This window comes from Mustela lutreola, chromosome 1, assembly GCF_030435805.1.
Source record: "Mustela lutreola isolate mMusLut2 chromosome 1, mMusLut2.pri, whole genome shotgun sequence".
Classification (NCBI taxonomy): Eukaryota; Metazoa; Chordata; class Mammalia; order Carnivora; family Mustelidae; genus Mustela; species Mustela lutreola.
In genome coordinates, this window is record NC_081290.1 from 145,761,790 (window position 1) to 145,777,030 (window position 15,241).

General features: G+C 39.0%; 1 long non-coding RNA gene across 1 annotated transcript in view; it reads left to right on the plus strand.

The window, feature by feature from the left end:
• The first annotated feature begins 8,635 nt into the window (after positions 1–8,635).
• The window catches only part of LOC131832644 (uncharacterized), a 59,718-nt gene continuing 53,112 nt past the window's right edge, over positions 8,636–15,241 (plus strand). Inside the window, exon 1 of the long non-coding RNA XR_009354126.1 lies at positions 8,636–8,734. This is a non-coding gene — a long non-coding RNA (uncharacterized LOC131832644). The remainder of the gene's footprint in view (positions 8,735–15,241) is intronic.

The following is a 15,241-nucleotide window of genomic DNA, read 5'->3' on the forward strand; positions in this document are numbered from 1 at the left end:
ATGCTCCCAGAAAAGGAGGTGGTCCCAAAGGATTGTCCCCAGAGTTTCTAAGTTTAGGTGGTTTTATGAGCTCTTTTGCAGAGCTATCTTAAGCATTCAGGGTACTCTGAGTCCTGCCAATCAGGATTTTGGTCACATATCAGTCTACCTATTGGCTTAATGTCGATGTGTGGATGGTCTTTTTTGCTGACATCTTGAGGCTTAAGTCTTTTTTTTTTTTTTTAAAGATTTTATTTATTTATTTGACAGAGATCATAAGTAGGCTGAGAGGCAAGTGGGGGGCAGGCTCCCTCATGAGCAAAGAGCCCAATGGGGGGCTCCATCCCAGGACCCTGGGATCATGACCTGAGCCGAAGGCAGAGGCCTTAACCCCCTGAGCCACCCAGGCGCCCCAAGGAGGCTTAGGTCTTAACTGCTCCTTGGCTGTGATAGAGACAAATGCCTTGTGGTTAATTGTCTTATTTTACAATATTTTGCAGAAGTCATTTCTTCAAAGGCTGCAAAAGAGAATGCTAGTGTGATCCTGTCTAAGCTGCAAAACAGGATATTAGTGCCATTTTATCTTAGCTGTCCTGATGCCGTATCTTCTTGTTGGGGATTCTGGCCCTTACTTTCCAACTCCTAACACCAGGTCCTGGGGCAAAAAGGTTACAACTTCAACATGGAATTAGGGACAATGGCTTCTCCTTCATCACTATGGGTTCAACCAGAAAAGCAGAAACACTAGGATAAGCGCGTACACACACACACACACACACACACACACACACACCACACACACATTTGATACAAAGATTTGAACTTAACCAATTGTGGGAGCTGGTTAAATAGTTTTTGTAGGGCTGTTGTCTTTGTGCCTGAGGCAGGAACTCAGAGTTCCAATCTCCTTAAGTCTTTATAGATACTTCCTCTACAGTATACCAGGAAAGTTCCCCCCCCCCCATTTAAAAAAATTAATTTCTTTTCATTGTAACAGAATTCATTGTTTATGCACCTCACCCAATGCTCCATGCAATAGTGCCCTCCAGAAAACCCACCACCAGGGTCCCCCAACCTCCCATCCCCTGCCCCTTCAAAACCTCACATTGTTTTTCAGAGTCCATAGTCTCTCATGGTTCATCTCCACCTCCAATTTCCCTCAACTCCCTTCTCCTCTCTAACTCCCCATGTCCTCCATACTATTTCTTATGCTCCACAAATAAGTGAAACCATATGATAATTGACTTTCTCTGCTTGACTTATTTCACTCAGCATAATCTCCTCCAGTCCCAACCATGTTGATACAAAAGTTGGGTATTCATCCTTTCTGATGGAGGCATAATACTCCATAGTGTATATGGCCACATCTTCCTTATCCATTCGTCCATTGAAGAGCATCTTGGTTCTTTCCATAGTTTGGCGACTGTGGCCATTGCTGCTATGAACTTTGAGGTACAGCTGGCCCTTCTTTTCACTACATCTGTATCTTTGGGGTAAATACCCAGTAATGCAATTGCAGGGTCATAGGGAAGCTCTATTTTTAATTTCTTAAGGAATCTCCACACTGTTCTCCAAATTGGCTACACCAACTTGCATTCCCACCAACAGTGTAAGAGGGTTCCCCCTTCTCCACATCTTCTCCAACACACTTTGTTTCCTGTCTTGCTAATTTTGACCAGGAAAGTTTTTCAAGCAGAACGAGACTAACCTCTTTAAACACAGTTGGAAGAGTTGCTTCTCTTGGCTGGGAAGGGTCCACAGAATGCATGTGTTTCAGCTACCCAGCTTCATTGGAAATATATCTCCATTTCCGTTTTCCAAGGTCCTAGTCCCCTATAGCCTGTTAAGATATCCCATCCAAGATGAAAGACAAGTTGTTGTATGTGGCCTGTGTCCATTTCTATTGTGGGGTAATGAATTACCAGAAAGGGGCTTACGCTAATTAAACTGATTATCTCACACTTTTGATAGGTCAGATGGCTGGATTTTCTGCTCAGTTATTCACTGGCTGAAATCAAGGTGTCAGCTAGTAATGTAGTTGTTTTCTACACTGGGCTTTTTGCTGCTCTCCTCTTTTTGGAAGCTTTTGTAAAGATCCTCCTTTGTTAGTGGTGTGCTGGTAGAACTTTTAGAAGTTCTTCAAAGTACATGCTAATATTAGGTGTGGGAGGCAGAGAGTTGAGAGGAGGCATAACACACCTGGGTGGCCAATGAAGGAATGTCAATAAAATGATCTCTAGTAAAATTAACTATATAAAAACTTTTTTTTTTTTAAGATTTTATTTATTTATTTATTTGAGAGAGACAGTAAGAGAGAACATGAGCAAGGAGAAGGTCAGAGAGAGAAGCAGACTCCCCGTGGAGCTGGAAGCCCTATGCGGGACTCGATCCCGGGACTCTGGGATCATGACCTGAGCCGAAGGCAGTCATCCAACCAACTGAGCCACCCAGGCGTCCCTAAAAACTTTTTTGATAGCAAGTAATTGAAATCTAATTTCTTTTTCTCAAAACAAAATGAATTTGTTGATGTAGTCAGAGAGTTCAGTTCAGCTAACTTCAGATATGGCTAGATCCAGGGATTCAAATGATTTTGCTGAGATGCTTATTCTCTTATCTTTACTAGCTCTTTTCCAGCCCTCCTCTCATCCTTTGATCTTTAACCCTTAGTTTGTAACCCCTAACTCCTACTATGGTCATTAAGTGTAGCTGAAAGAAGTACTTCTTGTTATTTCTTAATAACAATTACAATTAATGATTGGCTTGTCTCTGGCCACATGCTTATTCCTGAATCCGTGCTCTGAAGGGGGTACAAGGTGGCTTAATTGGCCAGGTCTGGGCTATATGTTTATTTTTGTAGCTGGCCTAGGGATGGGGAAGTTGGTGGGAGGGGTGGAGTGGAATGGGGGCAGCTCAGGCCCTCCTGGACTGCATGAAATGAGACCTCTATGGGAAAGATGAATGCCATTACCAGGTGAACTGGGGGGCCAGGTGATATTGGGCAAGCAGAAGCCACCAATGTCCTCTATGTTTAGCAATTGACTGATTCTGGTCTTAAGCACGAGGCAAGGTCATGTGTGGGATAGGGAGGATAAAGAAGAAATAAATGCCTCACCCATAGGTTTGAGTTACTTTAACTGGGGACACAGTCACAATTCCAGATCATTCAGAAAATCTTAAGAGTGTAATTTTTAGATAAATGATAATATCCTGATGGAGTTATTTTGCTTATCTTTTTGTATTCACCTGCCCAGCTCTGTGACTGTATTGTGCTCACCCCGGCCCCCCCCACCCCCGAACGCTCTCCCTGCCCATCCTCTCACAGCTGAACCTAACATGTTTGCTAAGACTCAGCCCAGGTCCAACTTCCTGTATAAATATCTCCCTATTTTCACCCTTATCTCTCTTTAGACGCCCGTAAGACTTCCTCTCTGAGCTACCTGTTATACACTTCCACCTACTGCCTTGTGTTTGTAGATATCTTCTCATATATATATACACAGATATATATATCTGTATATATATTCCTTTTAAGCAAAGGAAAAGACATTTGCCATAGCTATGTGACTAAAGAAAATCTCTCTGAGCATCCATTTCTCTATTTGCAATTTGACAATAGATAACTACCACACAGAGTAGTTGAAAGGATTAACCAAGATACTGTAAAGGGACTCTCCCAGGGCGTGGTATGGGGTAGGAATGTAATGATTGGTATTTGAGGCAGTGCAGAATAGAAGAAAGAAGGCCCAGCACGCTCATCCCCCATGCTCTTCAACATGTGCTATGCTCCCCAAAGCTCTCATCTGAAAACGAAGATGTAGTTCAATAAGCATTTTGTTTTAGGTTGAGTTCCCTCAGAAGCAGATGCGGAGACAAAGATGTATATATGAAGGTTTATTTGGGAGATGACTCCAGGAAGCACAGAAGGGGTGTGGCAAGGAGAGGTAGGGAAGGGAAGGAAGCCAATGTGAGGGTAAGGGGTGTTAATGGGCAGCTGGGGCTCCAGCCCACTGGGAACCTTTGGGAGACTTTGTAGCACACACTCATAATTATCTCCCAAAGAGAGATGGAGAGAAGCTGGTGCCTTTATTCCTTAAACGACATCTAGTGTTGATTGCAGGTGGCTAGCACCCCACTGAATTTCCCTACATTTCTGGCCTGTTTCTACCCATAGTTGAGTTTCTGCAGTGGAGAGACCTCTGAGGCAGAGAAATCCAGAGAACTCTAGGGTAGGGCTGCCAGATTAAGCAAATAGTAATAAAGGATGCCCAGTTAAACTTGAATGTTAGATAAACAACTATGTTTTAGTGTGTGTTATGGGCTTACTTAATGTCCCCCATCAAACTTGTACATTGAAGCCATCACCCCCAGTACCTTGGGTTGTGATAGTGATTGGAGATAGAGCCTTTAAACAGACAAGAGAGAATGAGGTCTTAGGGTGAGCCCTAATCTAATACAATTGGTGTCCTGTAAGAAGAGATTAGGACACAGGTATAGAGGGAAGACTGTGTGAGGACATAGTGAGAAAATGGGCATCTACAAGCCAAGAAGAGAGGATTCAGAAGAGACCAATGTTACTGACACTCTGATCTTGGACTTCTAGCCTTCAGAATTATGAGAAAATAAATTTCTGTTGTTTCAGTACCCCAGTGTGTAGTACTTTGTTATTGACAGCCCCACTAAATGAATACAGTGTATATTACAATGATCCTTGGGACATACTTACACTAAATAATTGTTGTTTGTTTGAAATTCAAATTTAGTTGAGTGTTTTACATTTTATCTGGTAACCCTAATTCAGGGGCTTGTTTAAGGGGTAAGAACAGAGTACAATATCTGCATTTATTGAACATCTACCATGTGTTTGAAGTGGCATTTATTGTGGAAATACAGAATTAATGAGTAAGCCTCCAGACTTTGCTTACCTCTCATTGTTACAATTAGGCTTGAATGAAGGAGGTATATAGAACTGCTTTGAAGATTATAAAGTGCTACACAAATAATACAAAGTTATTCTTTTTTTTTTTTTTACCTAGTTCTTAATACTTCCAGGAGAGTGTCTGGTACACAGTAGCTGCTAACAAATATTTGCTAAATCAAATGAAGTTATTATTATAGGCAATCAATAAACATTTTGTTTTTTTTTTTTTGCTGATTAATGTCATAAAACTCAGGTACTGTTTTAATACCTTCCCCAAACCTAGCCATGCTTATTTTTGGAGACTTGCCTCATATCAGACTATTCATATTAAAGTGAATATCTCACCTAGTAATCAATGGGAATATATATAAATGTAAATAAGTATGTTTACTGAAAGCACTTTTTAAATTTAAGAATTTTTGATAATTTAGTTTTTGAAAAGGTTTGTCTACAGGGAACTCTTTTAGGATTAGCCTGATTTTTTTTTCTTAAAAATTTTTAAATTAACATATAATATATTATTTGTTTCAGAGGTATGGGTCTGTGAATCACCAGTCTTACAAAATTCACAGCACTCACCATAGCACATCCCCTCCCCAATGTTCATCCCCCAGCCGTCCCATCCCTCCTAGCCCCCACCCCCTGCAGTCTGTTTTGTGAGACTAAAAGTCTCATGGTTTGTTTCCCTTCTCCGGTCCCCCCTTGTTTCATTTTTCCCTCCTTTCTACCCACAACCCCCCACCCTGCTTCTCAAATTTCTCATATCAGGGATATCATATAATTGTCTTTCTCTGATTGATTTATTTCACTTAGCTTAATATCCCCATCCACATCATTGCAAATGGAAAGATTTCATTTTATTTGATGGCTGCATAGTATTCCATTGTGTGTGTGTGTGTGTGTGTGTGTGTGTGTATAATCTTCTTTATCCATTCATCTGTTAATAGACATCTAGGCTCTTTCCATAGTTTGTTTTGTGGACATTGCTGCTATAAATATTCGGGTGCACGTGCCCCTTCAGATCACTACATTTGTAACTTTAGGGTAAATACCCAGCAGTGCGATTACTGGGTCATAGGGTAGCTCTATTTTCAACTTTTTGTGGAACCTCCATACTATTTTCCAGAGTGGCTACATGAGCTTGCATGCCCACCAACAGTGTAGGAGGTTTCCCTTTCTCCACATCCTCCCTAACACCTGTCATTTCCTGACTTGTTAATTTTAGCATTCTGACTGGTGTGAGGTGGTATCTTACTGAGGTTTTGATTTGTATTTCCCTGATGCGGAGAGATGTAGAACACTTTCATGTGTCTGTTGGCCACCTGAATGTCTTCTTTGCAGAAGTATCTGTTCATGTCTTCTGCCCACTTCTTGATTGTATTATTTGTTCTTTATAGGTTTTGGATACTAGCCCTTAATCTGATATGTCATTTGCAAATATCTTCTCCCATTCTGTCAGTTTCTTTTGGTTTTGTTGACTTTGCCTTTGCTGTGCAAAAACTTTTTATCTTGATGAAGTCCCAATAGTTCACTTTTGCCCTTGCTTCCCTTGCCTTTGGCGATGTTTCTAGGAAGAAGTTGCTTTGGCTGAGATTGAAGAGGTTGTTTTTGCCTGTGTTCTCCTCAAGGACTTTGATGGATTCCTGTCTCACATTGAGGTCTTTCATCCATTTTGAGTCTATTTTTGTGTGTGATGTAAGAAAATGGTCCAGTTTCATTCTTCTGCATGTGGCTGTCCAGTTTTCTCAAAACCATTTGTTGAATAGACTGTCTTTTTTCTATTGGACATTCTTTCCTCAAACATCAGTTGACCATAGAGCTGAGGGTCCATTTCTGGGCTCTCTGTTTTGTTCCAATGATCTATGTGTCTGTTTTTGTGCCAGTGTCATACTGTCTTGATGACAGTAATAGCGCTTGTAATAGAGCTTGACATCTGGAATTGTGATGCCACCAACTTTAGCTTTCTTTTTCAACATTCCTCTGGCTATTTGGGGTCTTTTCTGTCTCCATATAAATTTTAGGATTATTTGTTCCATTTCTTTTTTTTTTTTTAAGATTTTATTTATTTATTTGACACAGAGAGACACACAGAGAGAGGGAACACAAGCAGAGGGAGTGGGAGAGGGAGAAGCAGGCTGTCTGCTGAGCAGGGAGCCCAATGCAGGGCTCTATCCCAGGACCCTGGAATCATGTCCTGAGCCGAAGGCAGTTGCTTAATGACTGAGCCACCCAGGTGCCCCAATTTGTTCTATTTCTTTGAAAAAAGTTGATGGTACTTTGATAAGGATTGCATTAAATGTGTGGATTGTTGTAGGTAGCATAGACATTTTCACAGTGCTTGTCCTTCCAACCCATGAGCATGGAATGTTTTTCCATTTCTTTGTTTCTTCCTCAATTTCTTTCATGAGTACTTTAGAGTTTTCTGAGTACAGATTCTTTGCCTCGTTGGGTAGATTTATTCCTAAATATCTTATGGCTTTGGGTGGAATTGTAAATGGGATCAACTCCTTAATTTCTCTCTCTTCTGTCTCTTTGTATATAGAAATGCAACTGGTTTCTGTGCATTGATTTTGTATCCTGACACTTCACTGAATTCCTGTATGAGTTCTAGCAGTTTTAAGGTGGAGTCTTTTGGGTTTCCCACATAAAGTATCATCTCATCTGCAAAGAGTGAGAGTTTGACTTCTTCTTTACCAATTTGGATGCCTTTTATTTCTTTTTATTGTCTGATTGCTGAGGCTAGGACTTCTAGTATTATGTTGAATAGCAGCGGTAATAGTGGACATGCCGTGTTCCTGACCTTAGGGGAAAAGCTCTCGGTTTTTCCCGACTGAGAATAATATTTGCTTTGGGTTTTTCATAGATGGAGATTAGCCTGATTTCTTAATTTTAGGAGTGAGGGGAGCATGAACTTGAATGAAAAAAAAATTTTCATTAACTTCAAACTGAAATTTGGCTTTTTCTCTAATTACGAATCAATGTCACATATATTAATATAATATTATCTCTCTTTCCACTAGAAGTCACAGATATTAAGTTATTATAGTAGTTATAGATATCTCAAAATACCATTTATGTCAAGTGGTTATTAAATCTGCTACTAATGCTAGTCTCATTATTTCATGGATTAATAAATTAGCACATATATTGCCAATTACTTTTTAAAAAGTATTTGATGGGGGTGCCTGGGTGGCTCAGTGGGTTAAACCTCTGCCTTCATCTCAGGTCATGATCTTAGGGTCCTGGGATCGAGCCCCACATTGGGCTCTCTGCTCAGTGGGGAGCCTGCTTCCCCTCTCTGCCCACTGCTCTGCCTACTTGTGATCTCTCTCTCTCTCTGTGTCAAATAAATAAATAAATAAATCTTTAAAAAAGTATTTGAAAATATTTTAAATAGTTAGTTTGCTTTGTAATATATTTAATAAGATTATTTTGGGAAGGGTTCCGGAAGCTTCACTAGATTTCCAAAGGAATCTGTGGCATAAAAACTATAGAGATCCTGTTAGTACCTCATGGATAAAACAGCTCAGGTGTGAGGCTCAGGTGTCTCTGGCCTGGTACTGCTGCTGCTTTATTCTTTTCTGGAAAATAGAAGGCACTTTGCAGGCTCAGAAGAGTACAACTGCATGCAGATGCAAGAGAAAAGTCAAAGTATGTCTAAACCTTGTTGAATAAATGACCAGATGGAGAGTAAAAGGACTGGGTCTAATACAGGCTTACTTTTACTATCCTCTAACAGGTGTTTTTGTTCACTGAGTCAACCAATATTTGAGGACCTATGATGTGCCAGAGCCTGAGCGTGGCCTTGGAGAAGGGTTTGGTTCTGTCACTCATCGGGTGAGTGACCTTGAACAAGTTATACCTCTAAGCCTTAGTGTCATACTCTGTAAGAGGGAGATACTGATCTTTAAGTTCATAGGGCTATTAAAAGGATTAAATAAGGGAATGAATGTAAAGTCCTAAAAACACATAATGATAATAGATACTGTGAATCACCATTTTGTCCATAAGGTCTTGCATCTATGGTATTGTTAGCTGTGAAAGAAAAGCATATAAAATTGTCTTTGCTTCTAGGGGAAACAATTCTAAGAACCTTTTAAGAATGGAAATGAGGGACGCCTGCGTGGCTCAGTTGGTTGAGCAGCTGCCTTCGGCTCAGGTCATTATCCCAGCGTCCTGGGATCGAGTCCCGCATCAGGCTCCTTGCTCTGCAGGGAGCCTGCTTCTCCCTCTGACTCTGCCTGCCACTCTGTCTGCCTGTGCTCGCTCTCTCTCTCTCTCTGACAAATAAATAAATAAAATCTTCAAAAAAAAAAAAAAAAAAGAATGGAAATGAGTCTGGGGCACCTGGGTGGGCTCAGTTGGTTAAATGTCTGCCTTCTGCTTAGATCTTGGGATAGAGTCCTGCATCAGGCTCCTTGCTCAGCAGGGAGCCTGCTTCTCCCTCTCTCTGCCTTTGTTCCTCTGCCTGCTTGTGTGTGCTCTCTCTCAAATACATAAATAAAATCTTAAAAAAAAAAAAGAATAGAAATGAGCCTAATTGACTATATTCTTGTTGGCTAAAATTTGACAGTTAAGGAAAATTCCATTACAAGTACATCTTTTCTTTTTGGTCTTTTGATGGTGCTCATTACCTGTGGCACAAAGCAGAAAAGAATTCTGCTAGGGCTGATAAAATGTTTAGTTTACTTTGTCACATATCAAAGATATCTTTGCCCTTAAATGCTTTTGCTTTTGAAACATTATTGACACAACTGGAAAAGTCATAAAAAGGGGGACTATGAAAATATATGAATGTTAAAATTGTATCAGTGTGTGTCAAAGACCCATCAGTAACCTTACTAAACCATTCTTCATGTATATTATTTTAGAAACTATCAGGAGATCTATCATAATTATGATTTAAGAGTGCCACTCTACAGTTCTTTTTCCTGATACTTTATTTTCTTTATTTTCTAAAATGCTATTTTCTAGGCATTCTTTTATTTTGGCTTGTAATTTTGGTCATTCACAGGCATAAACCATTGTAAAGACAGTAATCACCACCAGGTTGTGCTCTAGTTCCACAATGGAAAAACACAGGCTGGGTCTGTGAAGAATTCTCTTAGGTCTTAGCTAGCAATATTATTTCTGTTTTTTGAAGCCTGGGTGGTGGTTGTGGGGGAGACAAGTATTTAAGAGGAAAAAAAAAAAAAAGACTTTGCTGAAACTAAAGAATTTTAAATTCACAATGATTTAAAAATTGATATCCAGCAAAAAAGGTTTTCTCTGAGAACATTGTTATGTTATTACTTTTAGAAAAAATTGCATCAACCCAGTCCGTTAGTTAAAACCATTTTCTGGATGGAAAAATACATTTTAAAACTCTGTCAAAAATTTTGTTTTCTATATTCTCAAGTTGTTGATGGATAAGACTATATTTTAAGTTTTAAGATGAGGTGTATTTTATTTAAAATTATATCAGTATCTTCGATATAAATCAGGCTTCAGAAAATATATGACCATTTCAACTTGAAAACAACTTTTTTCTGGGGTAAGCTCTTTTTTTCTTTTCTGCTCTTGTTCTGCTCTTGAGACAGAAGACAAATGTCAATATTTATGAGTCAGGGGTTATGGGAAATGTTACCTAGGGCTACAAGGGGCCAGAGTTTGCCCTCTTCTATCCCAGGGGAGTTGAGTATGAGTGCCAGAGGGCAGTGTTTGGCTGGAAGGACCCAATTCCTTCTTTCTGTGTACCCTGTGGTCTGCCCTTTGAAGTGAAAGAAAATTCTGTACTCAGCGCAGCTTTATAAGATGTCAATTTAAGATGAACAATGCATACAAGTTTCTGTATATCCTTTTAGCTTAGAAACAGATGCAGACTTACAGAAAACAAACCAAAAAAGCCAGAATTATGCAATTTATTTTGAGATTTTGTGAGCTCCTCAGATAACATATTAAGTCAAAATTTCTGGATAAGATAATTTGTTTGGCCACATCACTATCAAAACATCAATCACTTCAGCTTTAATCCCTTTTAGAATTTGGGGGAGGGGTGTTAGTTTGGGTGATGAATGGAGAGACAGAAGACAATGAGAATGAAATTCTGCAGAAATAAGGTAAGAACCTCACAAAATATTAGTAAATTATAGAGCCTGTATTTATTTGGAAAATGTATTGTTATCCATCAGGATAATGAAAAAAAATCATTACTTAAACCAGGTGCTTTATTTTACTTTCTTTCCTTTCAAATTGTCAGTCAGTAGGGGCTGAACAAGAAAATAAAAGGTAAAAATGAACAAGCTTCACTAGGCAGAATAAAAGTAGGAGATAACTGGAAAATTGAGGACATTAACAACAATAACAGCAACAAAAAATCAGAAACACCCTTAAAAACAAAAAAGTCACCAATTTAAATATGTCTCTAAGGTCAAATGAAATGCCCTGGTGTTGATTCTCAACTTCCTCTTATGTTTTATTTGAAGGATCTCCTCTTTATCCTTTTCCTAAGTTAAATCTTTAACCTATAACCTCCATAGATGATTAAGCCTGCGAGTGTTTTTTTAAACTCAGGATGATGATTTTTTTTTCCGTTTGCTTTATTCACTTCAACAGTTCATTTAGCTTGCTTTATTTTTATATCTCCCACCCAGCACTTAACCGGTTCAAGCACTTAACTAGTTTCCAAAGGCTCCTTATATAAATAACTCAATAAAAATTCATTGAATATTTTATTTTCCCAGATCAGGAGGTAATTGCACTATTCCATTTTGCAGAAAATTATGGCAAAAGAATTTTGAGATTAATGGAAAAAAATTAGGTGGAATGATAGTATCAGTTTTTGGGGGGAGAAAAAAAAAACCCACAGGAGTGTAACCTTTGACTTTTCTCTCTTCCCCAGTCAGCTAATTCTGAGTGCGTTTCTTCTACTTGCCAGTGGTATGCCAGCATTCTGCTGTTTAAATTCCCCAAGCCTCAGTTTCTTCACCTATAAATGGGGCTAAAAGTATTTAGAGATGTGGAGAGGATTAAATTAGTAATCGGTTCAGTCTTTGTATACAATAAGTGCCCAGCATGCAAGAGTTTCCTTCTCCCTTTCATCAGCAGAAATACAAAAATAAAATACAGGCTTACCTATATTATTTATCTCTATGTGGGTGACATACAAAACTCATTTAAATCAATTTTGTACAGTGCCCAACATTCCCGCACATTCTATTTTTGCAAGCCAATCATAAACATGCTTAATGAAATTAGCTTAGTCTGGGTGGCTCAGTTGGTTAAGTGTCTGCCTTAGCTCAGATTATGATGCCAGGGTCCTGGGATGAGTCTCACAATGGGGGGGGAGTCCTTGCTCAGTGGGGAGCCTGTTCCTCCCTCTGTCTACCACTTCCCCTGCTTGTGCTCTCTCTCTTTCTCTCTGATAAATAAATAAATAAATAAATAAATAAAAAAAATCTTAAAAAAAAAAAAAAGAAATTAGCTTTGGAAAATAAGACTTTGAAACCAAAAGGATAAATTCTAAAGAGCAGAGTTAATTTTTGAATATTTTGTTAATATCCATATGTACATTGAATATACTTTTATCTCTTAGGCTTAGCATATACATTGACTTTCAGATTGTATAGCCATATGAACATTTTGTTTTGGAAGATACCACAAAAGCAGAGTTCTATGAAGGTATTTTGGATTTTGCCCTTCTGTTCACTCCAAAGATCAAGTTGTTAGATTATATCCTGGCATAAGCTGAAAAGCAGCCAACTCCCTTATCTAGTCATTGTTAACATTGGGTTTCTGTGAAAATCAAATAGAATAGCCTGTTTTTCTTAAAACAAGACCAAACCCTCTATGGCTCAGTTGGTTAAGTGTCTGGCTTTAGCTCAGGTCATGATCTTGGGGGTCCTGGGATCAAACCCTGCTTAGGGGACTCTATATTCAGCAGGGAGTCTGCGTCTCCCTTTCATTCTTCCTCTGCTCCTCCCCCTCGCATGTTCTTTCTGTCTCTCTCTCCCTCTCAAATAAATAAATAAAATCTTAAAAAAACAACAACAACCCCAACCCTCCATATAGTCACACGAAAGTCCTCCTTTTCAGGAGTTGCTTTGGAGGTCTAGACACTTCTTTCAACAATACTGCTATTGTTCTAAATATTTTAGGAAATTTTTTTAGAATTACTGAAAATAATTAAGGAATCATATTAAAGAAAAAGCTAGTCTTCTTATATTTTAGTCACTTCTTATTTAGGCTAAAGCAGTTCAATCTAGTTAATTACCATTTGCTTTACTGAGTGATTTGGTTGTTTCTGAAAATGAAGCTTATACCGATGAGAAACACATATATATTTTTAACCATTAAGGATATTTGAAGCAACTCCCTCAGCGTGTGAAGAAAAGCAGTTCCTCACTGAAGTTCCAAAATCCTTTTGAACAATAGCAATATCCTTGGAATGTTGCTACCTACTTAAGGGAGACATCATTTATTTGTATGGATAAATTCAGGTGTATTTGTTAAAATCCAGTGACCTCACCTCATAGTCATGTTTTTTGAATGTAAATATTTATGCTGTTAAATAGGGATCCTTATGGACTGACAGATCCATAAAAAGAGAAATGGTGTTATTTAAAAAAGAATCATGAATTTTTAACCAGAGTCCACTGTGTTCAGTTACAAACCTCAGAAACTTCTAAAAAGAAGGAGAAAAATATAAAGGCTTTTGTACTCAGACTGGGCCTATGGTCTTTCTTTTATCCTCACATGGATTTGTTTATGGAGTTACCGAGGCTTGTGTATATGATTAAATCTAAGCTAGTCATCATGGAATAAAATTATAAAGACTACGCAGTCCTTATTTTGAAACAGGAGCAGGAAAGGCACATGAACTCATTTGAGGATGAATCTAGACTTTGATCTTGGCAAAAATAGAAACAGTAACAGGATAGAAATAAAGACTAAAAATATTTACAACCTCTTTGCGTTTGGTTATTAATAAAAATAGGAACTGAGTAAAAATGAAGATCTGAAAAAGTAAAGCTTTCTGCTTATGTCGGTTCGTTAGACCCAATAAAGCTGTGGGAGCTTGTAGCACATAAAATCTCCTGCGCAGGCTGAAACCCTCAAGTGGGGCCTCCAGGCTTCAGTGTTTCAGAACGAGTCCTGCGGCCTGAGCCCTGCTGGCGTGCCATTCTCAAACCCTTTAGACTGGGGGGCTGCCAAACTGCTCGTTTCCCATAAAACTTAGCAGACTTGCAGTCTGGGCTGGCCATCTGTGCAGCACATTCCCAGTAAAGCTATGTATCCTTTCAAATTACCCACATTGTAGAAACCAGTATCCAAGCAAACCTGGGATTCTTTGATAATTCAGTCGCTATGCTGGGCAAACCGTGAAGGCAGTATCTTTGACTCACATTTGATTAGGAATGTTCTTTTTCTGGAAATGATTTTGGAAATTGAAATGGTGTCCATTTCTTTTTCCTATAAATACTGTCTTTTAAAATAAAGCCCATGAATAATTTACTCTGCTGCGAGAGATGTGCTTGCTTTTATTTTCGTCAAGACCTAAAGTGTCAGGGGACAAACATCTTTGTGTCCCTCAGGGCTGTGTGACCTTATGACTCCCATGGTTTTGCCAGGTCACTTGCAGGGAAGGAAGGCCTTTCTGCTGGGGGAGATGGGCCCTCTGAAATGTCCTCACAGTCTCCTTCCTGGCTTGATGCTAGCTTGTGTTTGGCTGCCTTAAAGCTCTATGGAAAGAAAGAATAACATTAAGTGGAATGTCTGGGGGAGATGGATCACAGATGAGTTCCCTAAATCTTGGTAAAATAAAATAGTTAAATAGAAAGTTGGTGTAATTTTTTAAAAAAGATTTTTATTTATTTATTTGAGAGAGAGAGTGAGAGCCAGAGAGATCAAAGAGGAAGAGGGAGAAGCAGGCTCCCCACTGAGCAGGAAGCCCAGGGTGGGGTTCAATCCCAGGACCCTGAGAGCATGACCTGAGCGGAAGGCAGACGCTTAACCAACTGAACCACCCAGGCACCCTGAAAGTTGGTGTAATTTTAAAGATACTTCAAATGTTTATATCACAAAATATATTCTACTTTCCATTTTTACCTTCTAACATTTCTCTTTAGCTAAGTGAAGGAAGCCAGATCCAGAAGGTCACATAGTGTATGATTCCATTTATATGAAATCCCCAGAATAGACAAATAGATAGAGACAGAAAGCAGATTAGTGGTTTCCAGGGGCTGGGGACTGGGGAGCAGGGAATCAGTATGGGGTTTCCTCTTGAGGTGTTGCAAAAGTTCTGGAAATAGATAGTGTTGATGCCCATGTGATATTGTTAAGGTACTTAATCTCACTAAATTGTAC